The 12,702-nt window shown below is 35.9% G+C and overlaps 1 long non-coding RNA gene across 9 annotated transcripts in view; it reads left to right on the top strand.

Moving 5' to 3' along the window:
• The window catches only part of LOC109502665, a 325,020-nt gene that overhangs the window by 238,259 nt on the left and 74,059 nt on the right, over positions 1-12,702 (top strand). Inside the window, exon 7 of one of the 9 annotated variants that reach the window (XR_006583726.1) lies at positions 978-10,775. The exons of the other annotated variants lie outside the window; for them this stretch is intronic. This is a non-coding gene — a long non-coding RNA (uncharacterized LOC109502665). Of the gene's footprint in view, positions 1-977; positions 10,776-12,702 lie in introns of those variants that run through there. 9 annotated transcript variants of the gene reach the window in all.

A 12,702-nucleotide genomic window follows, 5' to 3' on the forward strand; every position in this document is an offset into this window, starting at 1 on the left:
CTATTTTGACTTCTATCACTGTGGGTTAGTTTTGCCTGTTTTTGACCTTCATATATATAAATTAATTTATCATTTATTCTTTTGTGCCTCTCTTATTTTATTTGACATGATCTTTGGAAGACTCATTCATGTTGTATATATAGTTTTTTGTTTTGTTTTGTTTTGCTACTAAGTGGTATTCCATTATATGAATACAATTTTGGTATCCATTTTTCTCTTGGCAGATATTTGGGATGGTCTCAGTCTCTAACCATTATGAATAAAGACACTATGACAGTGCCTATCACAGCTCTTTGTGTATATATAAAAATATTTTTCTTAATACCTAATAGTGGAATTGCTATTCATGGACATTGCATATGTCATTTGTGTTGTTTATTAGGAAATGCCAAATAGTCTTACAAAACAACAGTGTTTTATATTCTCACCAACAATGTATAAGAATTACATTTTCTTCACATCCTTGCCAATATTTAGTATGGCCAATATTTATAAATTTTAGTGATTTGAAAAGGTATGTAGTCGTTTCTCTTTGTGGTTTTAATTTGCATTTCCTTGATAAATGATAATACTGAGAATTTTTCAAATGTGTATTGAACATTATATATCTTATTTGGAAGGTGCCTGTTCATTTATTTTCCCCATTTTGATTTTGGAATGTCTCTGTTTTTATTACTGAGCTCACTTTCCCTCAGTCATATTTCCTTTCAATTATGTCATCTCACCTTTCATCTCTTATTTGATAAAATAGATAATTCAATACATTGAAAAGGAAAATTTGGTGGTTGTAAATTTTATGTGTTTTTAATAACAAACTATTGTTCCAAATGATACTTGTTTTTTTCATCTTGCATCAAAATTATTTAGCAGAATCTTTTTCAATACCATGTACTTTTTCCCTCATTTTAGGCTGATAAAGCCTCTCAAAGTCTGGGTGACTAATTTTCATTTAATCTTTTCAATCTCCTACATTTCAGACTTTCAGCTGAAGGACACATTGAGGGAAGCAACTGCAGACCAAATTTCTCCTCTCGAATGATGATTCTTTTAGCATGAGGAAAGGGCCTCTATTTCCAAGGACTGATGATCATGAAAAAGAGAATTTATTCTTTAAGGTCTTTTGTTTTGTTTTGTTTTGTTTTGTTTTGTTTGCTAGACACTGTGCTTGAAAAGCTGCCATATAGAGAATACACTACTCCCTTGACTTTTATCTGTGTTTGCAGTTTTTCTGGATGACTTCCCAATCTATAATTTTCCTCCATTATTTTGACCCTGATATTTTTTTTATTTTATGATATGTGGGCACCAGGTTGATTTTTTAAAAAGCATAAGATGAGAGGTTATTCACTTGGCTGCCTCAGGAAGCAGATCATGGTCAATAGGTAAAGTGGCTCCTGACTGTATACTACATCAAATGGTTTCTATAACACTTATCATATCACATTATAGTTAGCTTTTTTTTTTTAAGTGACTGCTGGCCGAACTCAGAACTCATTCAAAGGCTGCAATAACTATCAGAACACTTTTCACCAAGCCTTGTATTAAACATTTCATAAGCAATATTTCTGTTAATTCTCAAGATAATATTTGAGGTAAATACTATTATTACCTCTATTTTAAAGACGAGAAAACTGCTGATGAAAGGTGTTAAGTACATGGGCCAAAGTCCCACAGCAAGGTGAAAATAAATGAAAGTAAAAGTCTCAGTAGGTCTTTTAGGAGTATAAAAAGCATATTGGTAGAGTCTCTCCCCTTTGTATTCATCATTTTCTTGCAGACTTGACTCAATATTGATATTGTTCAAGACCAGTTGCCTGAGTAACACTTTCTTATGGTGATTCGTTTTTATCCTATGCTTTCCTGAGCACCGACATTCTGATGGTGACAGTAAGTAATCATGGATAGAGAGGAGCCCACAGATAGTGACACAGATAAAACTCAAATCTCTCCTGTCCTTCCATAACTCCCAATTTCCATTTTTAAAAATTTTTAAATGATTTAATATCATCCCGTGAGGTATTTTTCAAAATTCCAAAGTAATAAAGTAGCTTCATATGTAATTAATTACCTCTAAATACTCAAAAGCAAGAGCTAATTGAAAAAAATCTGCTCTGTGAAATGAATTTTCCTCTACTTTTAAACTTACAATACCTTAATATTCTTGAATAAAATGAACTTCTTTGTTAAAGATATTGTATAGGAAAGTAGGGAAAACATAAACCTTTCCATCTTAGAACATTTGTACAAGTAAAATATAATCACTTTTATTAAACTAGACAGACTAACAAAAAAGCAAGTTTAAAAGAACTGTCCTGAAATCTCAGTACCATGCATCTCTTATCTTACCACATTTTCTTTTGTAAAGACATGACAGGAAGGGCAAAAACAAAATAATTCCAGACATATTCTGGTTGAGTTGTGTGGGGCGGGAGAGATACAATTCATTCAACCACTCAGTAGATCCACCCTCTTTTAATGAATGCTATAATGTTCTCTAATGCTAGACGTTTTATAGCTTCAAATGCCTTTAACTTTAAGTTCTTATTTATATTCAAGATGTGAATTTCCTGGCAGTTCCTAACACTTTTTCATAAAAAACTTATGATTTTGTCAGATGACATACTCTGCTAAATGGAAATATTTCAGAGTACATAAAGGGCCTACTAATACCATAGACCAGGGGTTGACAGTTTTTTTCTGTACAGAGCCTGATAGTATATAGTTTAGACCTCGTGGGTCAGACCTTCAAAAGTCCTTGCTTTGCAGGGTAGATGGAGAAGGTCCAGAAAAAGATGACTATGGCAAGCTGAAACCATGCAAAGCAATCTCAATAATTAATGGATAAAATTATGATTGTTCCATAGTTTTAAAACTTTTGTCAAAATATTAAATGGTCACAGCCAATTGTGAGCATACAGGAAAACTTAAAAAATAGTAAAACTAATATTTATATAGTATACTGTGACTTCAAACATTGAAAATGTGGAGAATTAAAAAAAATTAGACTTATTATTCTGGTTGTGATAGTGTATTATAATTTTGGAAGATGTTTACCATTGGATAAAGGGCCCATGGGAGTTGTCTGGTTGTTTCTTAGCACTGCATGTGAATTTACAATTAAAAGAAAAGATTGATTAAAGAAGTAGTTTGAACAATACTTGCTTTCTTCTTATTGTATAGCTGAATAGATGGAGTGGGCATCTTTTCTGTGCACTGGTGAATTGTCATGCTTCTTTCTAAGGTTGCATCAGCTTCCAATGTTTTATCCTTTGCTCTTTCAATTTCAATAAAATATATCCAAATTTTCCTTTATTGTGAAGATTTTGCAGTGTCACTTCCTCTGAGACATCTTCACCTTTTGCATCACAACCACTTTATTACACTTACTATGTTGATAAATTCTCCTTCATCAAATTCCTCCAGCTGTATATCCAGTGTCTCTCTAATGATAGTAGTGTTAACATTCTGATGGTCAGCTATAGCTTCTCTAGCTCCATTTATGTTAGACTCAAATTTCACCTCAATCATTATTACTTTCTATTTCTTCAAAACACTTTTTGAAGTGTTCAAAAGTGGCTAAGTCTCCTTTTGGCTAAGTCTCTTTCTTGATTATTCATTAAAAAAAAATACCACTTGGGTTTATCACTATGAAAGTAGGAGGTAACACAACAACATGCTTTTCCGTCTGTGTGTGAACTGAACAGTTGATGCTCAAGGATCATTTGATGATTGGGGACTGAAGAGCTAGCAGCAAAGTTTGTGCTTAATGGAAGTACAGTTAATATAACATGGTGACTGAAACTTGAACCATGTTCTTGGGAGACTAGTGTTATCTAAATAAACTGTGATAACTAAAATTGTAAACATCAGAACCATGCAAAGCAAAGACTGCCTGTGCTCTAACCTGACACTGCAGTATGAAAGCAGCTGTAATCAATATGTAAATATGTAGTCACTGCTGTGTTCTAACAAAACTTTATTAACAAAAACAGAACCTGGCCAGATTTGTTCCGAAGGTCAAAATTTGAGTCTGCTGTGTTAAGTGACCAAAGTAGCAAGTCTTCTTGCACGGTAGTTTATAACATAGCTTGGACCTGCTACATGCAAGGGTCCTTTCTTGCATTGCCTCTTGTCCAAAGCTGGCATCTGGGTCAGCAGCTTAAATGAGTAAGAGCAGTATTCCCAAGTGTGGAATATGCTGTCTCCGTAACCTCAAGATGCCAAATAAGGGCTGTGCTTCCTTCTTAGTGACGGGAGATCCTATTTGCAATAATTTTACCTTTGTTATATATGGCATATTTTGGCATATTCCAGTTCACTGGACCCATAAACACCTCACTAATATGGGTAGCTCCTAAGTCTTTATAGGTTTGAAACTCCTATTTCTTGACTACATAGATTTTTTTTTTTACCAAGGTTGCCAGAATACTACTTCTTACCCATCATGTCCAAGTAACATAATGACAACTGTATTACTATATTCTGCTGAATATCCATAGGATCCTAGTCTGTTTGAACTACAGTATGATAGAGAGAAGGAGACTTAACATAAATATCATAATACATACTCTTTTCATTCCACATGATTGTTAACTACCTCTGATTCACCTTCCTAATAAAGATGAAAAAATATTTTCTTCAGATAATGACTATATATCATGTACCTATAGTTATGCTAATGTGCTTTAACTACTCCTACCAGGAAAACAGCAATTGGGGCTAGTCTTTGGTTGAATTTTTGATAGTCTATTATTAAACTTCACAATCTGTCTCACTTTTGTGATTAAATGAGATAAAATGAGAACATGATAAAGATGATCACTCCTGCATCCTTTGAGACTACAAGGGTGACACTAATCTCTGCCATTCCTAGGATATAACTTTAGGTTTTAATTTACTACCTTGACCAAGTTGTTGAAGGGAGTGTTCCAGGAACTTGCTTTGGCCTTTCCCATTGTAACTCTTCATAGGAATCGATGGAAGGGCATGGCAATTTGAATCCATTGCTTCAAAAGTCTTTCAAATTCCTCCTATTCTGTCTTTTTAAAATCTTGGTAGTTTGTGGCCAATTTGATCACCAAATGCAGTGGAAGTAATAATATATGCCTTTCAGGGCTATGTCGGGAAAGGTCATGCACTGTCTACCTAATACCCATGAAATCTTTGCCTTGGGAAAAAACAGCTATCATGTAAGAACTCCAAATACTATAGAGACTCAGCATGCACTACTGTAGATGATGTCCTCATCTGAGCTCTTAACCAACAATCAAAGAATCAACTGGTATATAGGTGACCAAGTTATCTTGGATATATAATCCAGTTGAGTCTTCAGATGACTGCAACCTCAGCCAACAACTGACAACAGAAGCATCAGAAGTCCTAAGTAAGAACTGCTCAACTGAGTTCTTCCTGAATTCCTTATCCACAAAAAATGAGAAAAAATAAAACGTTTATTTTAAGCCATTAAACTTTGGGATAATTTGTGGTATACAATAGTAACCAGAACAAAGCGTTACACAAACTAACAAGTAAGGTGTTCATGTTGATTATATGTTTGAAGACTTGGAAATGTACTAACTTTGTGGAACAAGTGAAACCAGAGTGAAAAGAACCTGGGCCAGATTTATTTATTATCTACTTATTATCCATTTATTATATTTCTGCTGTATATTCCCAGGGTATGATTATTGAGTTAATATTCACATTCTTTGGGGGAAGAACTGACAGAATCATTACATATTTCCCATGATGTTATAGGGTCTGGAGACCCAACTTCCCATTCACTCTGAGTTCTTGGTTTATAAACTGACTTGAGTATTGAAACTGGGCTAGGTCTCATGACTTTTATGGGGGCTGCTTCTCTTGACTGCCTTATCAACCAGTATGGATAATGTTTGTTTTATTTTATAAATCAAGCAATGTCATTGTTGGCTGGCATATAGCTTTTTCCCAGAAGCATTGTGTTCTACTAACAGTTACCATAGTGATGGTTGACATTGACATAGATTTCAATAATTTCACTCATCTTTCTCCTGACAATTAAACCTTACCACCTGGTCTCTATTAATTTGGCATTCTATCACCTTTCTTTCAATCAGATAACATCATCTTTTAAAATAATTCCTAGCCTACAGGAGATAGTCATCACAGATATTTACAATACTGGTGTACCCCTCGCTAATACTTTTCTTCCCACTTTGTACTCAGGGTTCTCGTAATGTTTCACAGATTTATGTATTATATGCACTCTAACAGCATATGTTCTTGAACACTTTATCTTTTCTCCACTGTTTACCAGGGTATCTCTTTGTTTCTCTTTATTTAGTGAGGACAATCACTTTTTCCAACTTTGCACAACCTACCTAGTAGTGATTAGCACCATTTCCCAGGGTCCTTGTCAAAATGTTAAATTTTACGTGACAGGAACATGTTCCCATATGAGGAAACTCTCCCTTATGTAACTGTATAGTTTGTTACCCTAATCCCATATATCCCAAGCTCAGATTTTTCTGCTGTCTAGCATCAGAAAATAAGAATATTTTTATATATTTCCAAGGAGGTATTGTGACTTTCATATATTGCCTTAAAACAGTGATCAGAGTCTTTCTTTGTCTTTTTCTGATGCATTGTTAGTACCCTGCAAGAGTCATCTAATATCATACATTATAATGACTACTTCTCTTTCACTTCTTAAATGTTTGAGATATTGTATTCTCCAGTGCATTTATTTTCACTCATTCACTACTGGTTAAAATTTAATAATTGCATTGCTCTAGCATACCAAGGCTTCTCAGTACTCCCTGTACTATCAAAAAATAGGATTCACAATTGCAGCCAGCCAGTGGGTCATCTAGCTCTAATATCCCATTTTATAGTTAACTCTTTAGAATCACTCTTGATACCAATTGGCTTAAGTCACAGTCTTCAGAAACAGTATCTAAGATAGGAATTTGCATGCAAAAGCTGTACTGGGGAAGAAATACTGGAACAACAGGTGTAAGAAAGTGAAGGTAGCAGGACTGAACAGAGAAAAGAAGTTGAACTGTAATGCAGATCCTACAGAAGGCTCAGGCAGTACCATAGGCATCTTTGGATCACTCCAAGTCAAAGTAACAGCCAAGACTTCAGAGATGTGCAAGTACCAGTCACTGAATGTAAGCTGACACCAGCAATGACCATAACCTTGGGAGAGGCAGCTTTCTTAGGCTGAAGGCAGTTTCTAAAATGAATCAATCATAGGCCATCTGTAGCCAATAGTCATGACTATTGGAGGAATGAATGTCTCCATCCTGAGGATCTGTGCGATATACAGCAAGATGCACTACAATTGCCAAGTATGTAAATAAGGTCATTCAATGGTTATACACATATTCTTTGCAGAATCTGTTTTCAGCAAGGAACTCAAAGTTGCAAATGACTGTGTCAAACAACCCTTCACCAGAAGAGATCTTATGGTGATGGTGGCAGGGTGAAAATATGTAGCAATTAGAGTACAGATAGCATGTTTAACTAAATTAGAGGACAGTGACTGCAGGAATAGTAAGTAAAAAAAAAACAACTAAGAGTTTGAAGTTTGTGATACAAAACAAAACTTCGTAGTTAAAGGATGTTATTATGAACAAATGCAAATATAAAACCCAAAAGTTGTGTTCAAAAAGGGGTAGACCTGGAAAAAAGGGAAGTTATCTTTAAGTGGTAATGAGTCTCCTATGTGGCAGCATAAAAGACTATGGAAACCAGAAAAGAAATAATAGACTTGAGCATTTCAGACAGAAAAGGTAGCCCAACAAAACTTTTATAGAAATGCAACCCTTAGACTCCCTCCCCAATTAGAGGTCTCATCATATATTTTGTGAAAGAGAAATCATAAACAGACCTCACTGAAGGGTATATCCAAAGAGAAATGGTTACAGTCCTCTTCCCCTTGTAGAGTTTGGACAAATATAATTATCAGCATATAGTTCATATTAAACAATCTGCAAGTTAATAAATGGCTATAGAATACTTGTGTTTAGCAATCCTGCTAAGCCAACTCTGCCTGGTTGTGGCAACCAGTATTCTATGGTCTCAACAGACAAAATTAGTAGCCTCTACGTATAGCAGTAGTTTTATAAGTAAGTCTTAGACTTACTTCTGCCTAGATTGACTGCCTGTAAAAACCATTGCCCCAGTCACAAGAATTTTGATAGAATTTAACTGTTAACAAGACTAAAAACTCAATTTGGAATGAAATTTTTAAAAATAAAATTAAAAATAAACTACATTGAGAGAATCAGAAATACTTTAGTAATATAAAGTTTATAAAACATTTTAATTGGCAAGAAATGGGAGAGAGAAAACATTAGAGTCTTTCTGCTTCTCTAGATTCTAAGCAGTGTGGGGGCAAGAGATGACTGTATTATGTTCACTTGTGTAGTTGCACTGATTAGCAGGCTTGATACTCATTGATAAATGAGACGAAAACATGCCTCAGCAATATTTTAATGTAATTGTCTATGGACCTCTAAAGCCTTGTACTTCATGTTTTTTTGTTTGTTATTTTTTTCTTGAAACTTGTTCTGCTTTGACATTTGGATTTAGGTTTATCATATCCTTCTCTTTCCCCGTTTGTGACCTATCTTATCCAGATCTGGCCATTTAATGTCATTTCCTACCTCCTAATGCCTGATACAAGTTTTTCTCCAGTGTTCTCCTTCTGTCCTAAATTCAATTAAAGCTTTTCACCATACAATGTTGACCTTCAAATCCATGCAGTAGAGCCCTTTTTCTTCTTACTGACTAAAGTCAGAAGGAAGACATTTCCATCCTGTCAGCTCTTTGCTATCCTTCATGGATTTCCTTTGCTTATAACTTTGGCTGTTTAAATTTAAAGTCACACTTTAAACTCTGAAATTCAAAAAGTGTAAGTGAATCACCAGAGTCATTTAACTAGTAAGAGGACAGTTTGTTAAGAAAGATCAACTTTTGATGATATAACAAGTAACAATGATGATATATCACGTAACAATTTTATTTATTCAAATATTACCATGTAGTGAGTCTGTTAATATCTTGGAATTTTCAATACATTCATAGTCATTTCTCAGTAATTAAAAGAGTTTCAGTTCAGTATTTAGTATGCCATCCCATTATTTAAGAAACATTCACATTAAATTAGATTCAAACGTTTTTTCTTCTTTCCACCATTTCAGACAAAACACTTGTGACTTTAGTGTTTTGAAAAAAGAGCAGGAAAGGGAAATTCTGACAGAATCACTATTTACACACTCCCCTCCTTTCTTTTCTAGGGCTAATTAGAAAGCAGAATAGAGAAGGGGAAAAAGGAGTGTTCCCTGACTTCACTGTGAGAGGTGACTATCTAGCAAGGTTGATTATTGTTGCTTCTCTAGATAACTGAAACTGGCTACTCGTGCTTTTTATGTAGCAGTTACTTAAATGCTGTCTTTCTTAGAAGGACACCTATTGATGTTAAGACTCCCAAAGTGGTGTTCAGTAGCACAATTTCTTAATATCAGAGATAAAGCTCTAGTTAGACCCATACCAATGCCACTTATTTCCGACCAGCATCAATCTACCCAAGAGCCTGTTACTGATGAAGTTCCTTCTGTCTGTTCACAACAGACACTGCCAAATGATAAAGGACAAGGAGCTCCGCTCAGCTCCCTCTTTCTTATCTCTACCATTTCTTTCTAATCCTCTCTTCTACCTGTGTAGTATAGGGGCACAGTTACATGCACTGCCTAAGCACTTAGGGAACATAATTCTTTCTCTTTCTTTGGGCACCCATTCTTAAGAAGTGATCCCTTGGTTTTGGAAAGGGGAACACTTTTCTCTAATAACTTTTACAGCATTCCCCAAAGACTTGTCTCATTTTAGTTCTTTATTATACAGTCTTCTCTGATTGGGTCACACTTTTAGAAAACAAGAAAAATCCTATGTAACTCCATTTGACATTAATAAGAAGTGCAGCCAGCACTATAAGTTTCTTCTACTCCTTCATCCTTCGAGGGAAGCATGGAGGGGAAGACCCACCAGACATGGGTCAGAAGGATTTGAGTTATGATAAAAGTGACAGATATTTTCAAGTCAAGCAAGCCCAAAGGTTTGGCTGAGATCTAGAGAAGTCTGGCCAGATGGTAGTCAAAGCAAGAAAGATAAACGGAGATAACTTTTGTCAAAGTTTGGATCAGTATATGCTGATTTCTATGAGATGTCAAAAGGAAGTTCTTTGGAGAATTATCTTTGGAGTAAATCTGGGTGTTCATATATAAAATGCACTTCTTGGGCCACAACAAATTAAGTCTGATATAATTGGAGTACAAGTAACCAGGAACAAATAAACTTAAGATCATGAATAAAGTGTAAGGTAAACTTTCTGACTTGTCCCCAACTGGAATCTCCATACCTAGGCCTTTCTAAATCTCTTACAGTTGTATATGGAGTGCTGTGGGGATACCTGTATGAGATTTCAACAGCAGGATTGGATTTGTACGACTTGCAGTTATTTGTAGGTGCCATGTTTTGCTACAGCCACTTCTTCTGCAAACCTCATGCACCATATGCAGTAGCATGAATATAGCATTGGTCTGCCCTGATTTCTAGGAACATTTCCTGCCATTATGGATATGAATATTGTGTATTTCCTTTGTAACCATTACTATAAACATACTTTTCTATGTTTGATCATAAAAGCAGTAGTGCTTTGTGCTCTTTGTTTTATTCAGAGACTTTAGCTATATGGTACTTTAAATAAGCCAACCTCCTTCCAGATTTCTTTGCCCTGATGTAAAGGTGCTATGGGGGGGGGGGGGCGGGGGGGAACTAATGTGTATGGAGAGGTGATGCTGAGATTGTCTTCATACACGTCACACTTTAGACCTTCTTTTCCTCTCTAGAATGCTGCCTGGAGGATGAGGAGCGACCCCTAATGAGGCAGGTTAGGCATCTCAGTCTTGGTGACATAGGAATAGGGATCTACTTAGGTATCATGCATCATCCTAAAACTGCTGTTAGGTTATCCAGCCCTATAAACCATATAGATACATCAGACTTTGCAACCCAAAAAGCATCAGGTCTTCACTCTGAGATCTGTTTCTCACATATATTCATTTTCCTTAAAGTAAGGTACATAGACACACATAAAAAACAATATATTTCAAAGGCCAAGAGCATACTCACTAAGGAAAGAGCCTAAAAATAAAAATGAAATAAAGTTCTGAAAAAGAGCAACTAGGCTAGCGTATTTCAAACGTACTTTTTCTTAGAAAGTGTGCTGTCAAAATAATTCCCTGCTGATATTACAACTTTAAAGCTTTTTTCCTATTGTTTTTCATTATTTTTTTCTGACAGAGCAAAAAACCAATTGGCTTTGTTCATCTATAAAGAGAATTTTGTCCAATTAGCAGAAAAATTTTCTAATTAATTACTATCAATTGGCAATTATCTTATCAAGAGAATTAAGATCATGGAAAATGATTTTTAATCATTTGGTATAATAAAAAAAAGGATTCTTTCCAAGTCGTCTTTTAAAATATATTTCTTTATATGTGCATATTTTATTGATGTTTTATAGAATATGGCTCCTGTACTTAGTTTATATACATCATTTCCTGATGTGACTTAGTAAGCAACCTGAGACAATGACATCTGATGAGGATGGAAGAATATGGAAATCAGTTTTGTGAATAAAAATGCCTATTGAAAAACAAAGAGGGCAATGGTAAGGGAAAATCATTCTATGTTTTGAAACAATGCTTTATTTTTCTCTACCCCTTCCATTTTCTGTTCCCTCTTGAAAAATTGAGTCCACCAATCAAGAGGTGGGGCTGAGAATAATAGATGTCCATGCCAGGGATGGGGGGACAGTGAGGCCAGTGCTCAGTGTGCAGCTTTGGAATCAGTGTGAGTGAAAAGGACATTTATAGGGGAGGTGGCCCAATGGAGAGGATCAAAACCCAAGCCTCCTTAGGAATGCCCACTAAGAGGGCAGCTTGATGTGGGATGTCAGAACCAAAACATGGTGAGAAGTGTGTCCACATGATGGTGTGGCTAGTTATAGGATTTCTGATGTAAGTGGGGTAGAAGTGTGTTCATGTGGTGGGTAGAGAGTTGCCCTCTTCAGGATATTGAATCTCAGAAGGGATAAGGTGAATATCTATGGTGGGGGGAGGGGGCAGGGGGAGAGTCTTAAGAGTTCAAGCAAGGTGAGAAAAGCATGTATAAAAGAGAGGATTGCAAGGTGGTCTTGCATAGGGTGTTGGAGCCTGAGGGGACTGTGGAGGAGTTAATTCAGTGCAGTTGGCAATGTTTGAGTGGCCTATGGAGGACATTCCAGGTGTGTACAGGGAGGGAAGCTTGACATGGAGAATTAGATTATGAACAGTATGAGGAAGATGTCTCCAGAAGGATTATCTCTTCACTGGGTGTGTGAGCCCAAGTGGGTTGAGAAGGGCATCTGCATGGTATGACTGTCCAATAGAGCTGTCATAACCATAGCCAAGAAAGAGTATGTTCACCTGGGAGACCATATCATCATGAGGTATTTAACCCTAGGTAGGGTAAGGAGTGTAGAGTGATAACATTTTCCATATTATAGGGTAATTCCACCCAGAAAGTTGGAGGAAAAGTAGGGAGAAAAAAGCATTCACATGTTGTGGGGGAGCAGTTCAGCCAGGTGCAAAGTGTTGGAGCCCAACTGGATCC

This window comes from Felis catus, chromosome C1 (genome assembly GCF_018350175.1).
Source record: "Felis catus isolate Fca126 chromosome C1, F.catus_Fca126_mat1.0, whole genome shotgun sequence".
Taxonomy (NCBI): Eukaryota; Metazoa; Chordata; class Mammalia; order Carnivora; family Felidae; genus Felis; species Felis catus.